Source organism: Rhinopithecus bieti, unplaced genomic scaffold (genome assembly GCF_001698545.2).
Source record: "Rhinopithecus bieti isolate Rb0 unplaced genomic scaffold, ASM169854v2 scaffold_32955, whole genome shotgun sequence".
NCBI classification, from domain to species: domain Eukaryota; kingdom Metazoa; phylum Chordata; class Mammalia; order Primates; family Cercopithecidae; genus Rhinopithecus; species Rhinopithecus bieti.
In genome coordinates, this window is record NW_016814423.1 from 2,404,876 (window position 1) to 2,410,956 (window position 6,081).

The window sequence follows — 6,081 nt, forward strand, 5'->3', positions numbered from 1 at the left end:
AGAAAAAAAAAAAAAAAAAAAAAAAAAAAAAAAAAAAATTAGCCAGGCATGTTGGTGGGCACCTGTAATCCCAGCTACTCAGGAACCTGAGGCAGGGGAACTGCCTGAACCCGGGAGGCAGAGGTTGCAGTGAGACAAGATTGCGCCACTGCACTCCAGCCTGGGCAACAAGAGCAAGACTCCGTCTCAAAAAAAAAAAAAAAAAAAAAAAAAAAAAAAACCAAAAAAAAAAAAGACCTAAATAGGTTAGTGAGTTGGGTTCTGATCGGTACTCCTCAGTTGTAATACACCTCTTTCTTTCCATAGCATACCAAAATCACGTACAATTCCAAAAGTAAACTGGCTGTCTGTATAAATGTTAGTTCCCTTATCTTGTGCTGACATTCAAGTTTGGGTGAGTGCTTAAGAATTCAATGATTTGGGCCACGTTAACTTAGGTGGAGATTTCAACTTAATAAGCTGTTGAAAATCTGCAATAGTGTGTCCTGCTTAAAATTCCCCATTTGTACTCCTGAGGTAAGAACCATCTACAAAGAAGGTGATATCAAGGTCTCTGAGAGGAGTTCTGGTGATGTCAGAGTGAGAAAATGTGAATGACTGTGTGACCGTGATACAGTCACAAGGTTGTCCTTCAGAGGGAATGGGAAGAAGAGTGGCTTGATTGTTTTGCCTATGGTGGACAGTGATGTGAGAGGAAGACAGTGGCAGGGTTTCACAGGAGGTGAGTCCGAAGTGGAAACGTGTTAGGTGTTCTCAGTGACTTCTAATGTCTGAACTGCATGGGGTAAGTAAAGGTTGAGTGAATGACTAAAAATAAAGTCAGTTCTGATGGAGCAGCAACTTCATACAAGCAAGGGGAGAAATGCTTGAGCCTCTGGGTCTAAAAGGATGCTAAATTACCACCAGGCCTCTGTCTTCCCTTGAGTTTTGGGGTGAGGACCCCCTAAAGCATGTCTCTTCTTTTGTGTAAAAAAGGGAAAGGGGTACTGAATATTGGAGAGACCAAGTGGGAAAAGTGGCCAGAGAGGACTTCAGATTTTGAAATGCAGATACGGAAGGAAAGTCTCAAAGTAAGGTGATTGGAGGTGGTTTCGTTTTAGTTATGGCAAGTAAGGACAGGCAATTGTGAAAAAGCCAGGGATCTAATTCCAGCAATAGCCAACCAATCCTACAAACCCTGAGTTAATTTTTGGTATCAGGGAGAGGCATAGTGATTAAAAAAAAAATCACTTCTAATGGATGCATACACTAATACAAGATGTTAATAATAATAAGGGAACTGTGAAGTGAGGAGAGATATATGGAAGTTCCCTGTCCCTGCTGCTCAATTTTTCTGTAAACCTAAAAATAAAATCTAATTTACACACACACACACCCCTAAAAAGGGATCTCTGCTGGAATTTGCAAGGTTTTCTGTTTTCGGGGGTTGTTCTTTGTTTTCCTACAGGCTCATAATTTCAAATTAGTGATGGTTCCTTTTTTTCTATATACATAAAGGCTGGAAGAAAACTTGTTGAACCTTTATATTCTAAGAACTGAGTAATTATTCTACAAACCAATAAATATTAACAGCGTCCTATAACCAACTCATTTAATCTTCACACAATCCCATGAAATACTACTGTTCACACTGTACAAAAGAAGAAACAGTTCAAAGAGACAAGTCGAACAATACATACTAGAACGAGGCGACTACTGTGGATTCCAAAACCAAAGTTCCAAACCACAAAACAGAATCTAGGAAAACTGGCGCTTTCGAGTGTCGTCAGTTAAAACAAGGAACACCAGAGAAGGATCGCGATATTACACAAACTACTATTCCCAACATGCAAAGCGGATTCTTTCCCTCGGTATCGGCCTGGGAGCCCAAGAGCCCCAGCAGCCCTCGGGGCGCGAAAGGCAACCTGGGAGCGGGAGTTCTCCTGGGCGCCTAGTATTGTCGCCCACGCGGCAGTAGCGGCTTCTACGGCTCCAAGCCAGCGGGTCCTGTGAAGGCGAGCAGACGCGGAGAAAGGACGCGGGAGTGAGAGAGGGTGAGTCAGCTACTGTCTAAACGATAAAGGGAGGCAGCTCCGCAGGGTAGGGCTGAATTCAGTAAATGGGCTCGTGCTGCGGTCTCTTGGGAGACGCTGCTGTCTTAGCGTCAGCGAGGGAAGGTTGAGGAGGAGCCAGAGCCGGGTCCGGCAGCCTTTCTCGCCATCAGCGCCCGTCGCCATCTCCACCATGCAGTCCCGGGAAGACGCCCCGCGCTCTCGCCGCCTCGCCAGCCCCCGCGGTGGGAAGCGGCCCAAGAAGATTCACAAACCCACAGTTTCGGCCTTTTTCACGGGTCCAGAGGAATTAAAGGACACGGCCCATTCTGCAGCCCTGCTGGCACAGCTCAAGTCCTTCTACGATGCGCGGCAGCTGTGTGATGTGACCATCGAGGTGGTGACGCCTGGCAGCGGGCCTGGCACGGGTCGCCTCTTCCCCTGCAACCGCAATGTGCTGGCCGCCGCGTGTCCCTACTTCAAGAGCATGTTCACAGGTGGCATGTACGTACGAGAGCCAGCAGACCAGCGTGACCCATGCACGATGTGGGACGCCGAGTCAAATTCGAGGTGTTGGTCGACTACTGCTACACGGGTCGTGTGTCCTCTCAGTGAGGCCAACGTGGAGCGCCTGTACGCGGCCTCCGAATCTACAGCTGGAGTATGTGCCGGGAAGCCCTTGTGCCTCCTTCTTAAGCCCGACGTCTTGACCCTGACCAACTGCACGGCATCCTCAAGTTTGCAGACGCCGCTTTGCCATCCAAGCTGCGATCCCAGGCCAGCCTATGTAGCTCAGAACTTCAGCAGCTCAGCCCACATGGGTTCAATTCGGGAGGAGACTCTAGCAGATCTCACCCTGGCCCAACTGCTGCTGTCCCTGCGCTTGGATAGTCTGGACGTGGCACGGCTGAGCAGCACAGTTGCGCCCACGTGGCAGTGCAGTGGCTGGACGGCTGCTCCAAAGAGCGGGGTCCCAGTGCTGCAGAAGTCTTCAAGTGCGTGCGCTGGATGCACTTTCACTGAAGAAGATCAGGACTACTTAGAAGGGCTGCTGACCAAGCCCATCGTGAAGAAGTACTGCCTGGGACGTTATTGAAGGGGCCCTGCAGATGCGCTATGGTGACCTGTTTGTACAAGTTCTGGTGCCAGTGCCAACAGCAGCAGCAGCAGTAGCAGCAGCAACTCTCTTGTATCTGCAGCAGAAAATCCACCCCAGAGACTGGGTATGTGTGCCAAGGAGATGGGTGATCTTCTTTGGACACCCCAGGATCCCTTTCTCTGCTGTTCCATACTCGGGGGAACCTTTACAAAGTGCCGTCACCTTCTGACCTGTCTGGCGTCACACTAGGACTGTCACCACCTTGCTGTCTGTATCTCTCCTGACCATGACATCTATCTATGCCCAACAGGACAGCGCCTCTGGGTTATAAACAGCTCAGAATAGTTGGCAGCAACTTGCAGTCGCTTGCTGTGTCGTGAGGGCATGGATGTGCCCATATCTCAATGGCTACATCTACCATTTTGGGGGGCGAGACCCTATTACTGGAGTTAAATTGAAGGAAGTGGAATGCTACAATGTTAAGAGAAACCAGTGGGCATTGGTGGCTCCACTGCCCCATTCTTTTTTATCCTTTGACCTAATGGTAATTCGGGACTATCTCTATGCTCTCAACAGTAAGCGCATGTTCTGTTATGATCCTAGCCATAATATGTGGTTGAAGTGCGTTTCTCTGAAGCGCAATGACTTTCAGGAAGCGTGCGTCTTCAATGAGGAGATCTATTGTATCTGTGACATCCCAGTCATGAAGGTCTACAACCCAGTTAGGGCAGAATGGAGGCAAATGAATAATATTCCCTTGGTCTCAGAGACCAACAACTACCGGATTATCAAGCATGGCCAAAAATTGTTGCTCATCACCTCTCGCACCCCACAGTGGAAAAAGAACCGGGTGACTGTGTATGAATATGATATTAGGGGAGACCAATGGATTAATATAGGTACCACATTAGGCCTCTTGCAGTTTGATTCTAACTTTTTTTGCCTCTCTGCTCGTGTTTATCCTTCCTGCCTTGAACCTGGTCAGAGTTTTCTCACTGAAGAAGAAGAAATACCAAGTGAGTCTAGCACTGAATGGGACTTAGGTGGATTCAGTGAGCCAGACTCTGAGTCAGGAAGTTCAAGTTCTCTTTCTGATGATGATTTTTGGGTGCGTGTAGCGCCTCAGTGAAATGCACGGGATCAGCAGGGTTTGTTGTAACTGAATTGAAACCCTAAGTTGTTTTTACTGTTTTGGAAAATATCTTAAATATCTTTTTTGTTCCTAAAGGAAAGGAAAAGTTGATTAACTGCTGGTTTGGTTTAGAAAAAGTAATATTTGAAATACGAAGGTAATTTAATATTACACATTTTAACACTCAAATCAACCTTTTAATAATTTTCTGTGCTAAGGGTCCAGTATTTATTTGATTATTTAGTATGTTTATGTTTCATGACACTAATTTAGTCTTTTGATAAATTTTACATTCTGTTTACTGCCACAAGCACTGTGGCAGTAACTTTTGAATTTTAATTTTATAATAGAAAAATGATTAGGAATTGCTAGATAGTGTTTTGAAAGCTTGTCTTTTTCTTCGGAACAATGTAGATTTCCAAAATGGTTAACCTAAGGGGTCTTTGCAAAATGTGTTATAAGTTAAACATAATTTGAGAAGTTTTACTTTTGTTTTCTTCTGTGAAGAAAAAAATGCAGGCCGGGCGCAGTGGCTCACGTCTGTAATCCCAGCACTTTGGGAGGCCGAGGCGGGTGGATCACCTGAGGTCAGGAGTTCAAGACCAGCCTGGCCAACATGGTGAAACCCCATCTCTACTAAACATACAAAAATTAGCTGGGCCTGGTGGCATGTGCCTGTAATCCCAGCTACCGAGGAGGCCAGGGCAGGAGATTTGCTGGAACCCGGGAGTCAGAGGCTACAGAGAACCGAGATTGGGCCACTGCACTCCAGCCTGGGTGACAGAGCAAGACTCCGTCTCAAAAAAAAGTATATGTGTGTTAGAGTGACTGAATGGTGATTTCATTTATAATAATACAGAGAATAGCTATAAGCTCATTGACAGTAAAAACAACAAACCAGGATTCTGCTGTTTGAAAAGAAGTTTTGTTTTAATTTTGGAATTTAGGATGTAGATTTGCAAAGTGACCAATTTTCATCTAAAAAATTATATTCTGGTTGTGTCACCAAATCACCAAATCATCAAAGAACTTTAAAAAAGAAGTAACTTGCTTTGTAGATTTGTATTGTTGATCTAAACCTGATACATGCTTCGTTTAATCAGAGGAATAATCCTTTTTTCCGCTGGACATGTATAAATTTCACTGGATTGTATACATTTTTATCTATTGCCTTAAAAATGTATGTGATTCTCAGTATGTTTTAGCTGCACAGTTTTGGTGTTCATCTTAGAGGATTCTTCAGCAGAAGTGATATTTCTTTACTGTTTTGTGAGGTAATACTGATTTTGAAAATATATATAAGCTAAAAACAGTATTTCGTTGATATCAGTAGTCATTGTGTTAACTATAAAGTCAAGTGCCAGCAAAGAACTTTAAAACTATAAAGCTGTGTATAGAACTGTTTTTGTGTAGCATGAAAATACTCTGTCAACTTTTTAAAGTCACTAAATGTTCTTGATTATCAGCTTGAAGGTATTTTTGTATTACAAGTTGACAGTTGCTGGGTGTAGTGGCTCATGCCTGTAATCCTAGCAACTCAGGGGGCTGAGATGGGAGGACTGCTTCAGCCCAGGAGTTTGAGAGCAGCCTGGGCAACATAGCAAAACCCCATCTCTACAAAAATAAAAAATATGTCTGGGAATGGTGGCCCAAGTCTGTAGTCCCAGCTATTTGGGAGGATCACTTGAATGTAGGATCACTTGAGTCTGGGAGTTCAGGGCTGCAGCTATGATCATGTCTCTGCACTCCAGCTTTGGCAACAGAGCAAGATCCCATCTCTTAGAAAAACAAAGTTGATAGTTAAAGAACGTAAGTGGATG

General features: G+C 44.8%; 1 pseudogene across 1 annotated transcript; it reads left to right on the forward strand.

Moving 5' to 3' along the window:
* Window positions 1-1,691: 1,691 nt before the first annotated feature.
* LOC108514124 (kelch repeat and BTB domain-containing protein 6-like) lies at window positions 1,692-4,952 on the forward strand (annotated as a pseudogene). Its single transcript, XR_001881109.1, has one exon. The product of XR_001881109.1 is annotated as a kelch repeat and BTB domain-containing protein 6-like (transcript).
* The last annotated feature ends 1,129 nt before the right edge of the window (window positions 4,953-6,081 follow it).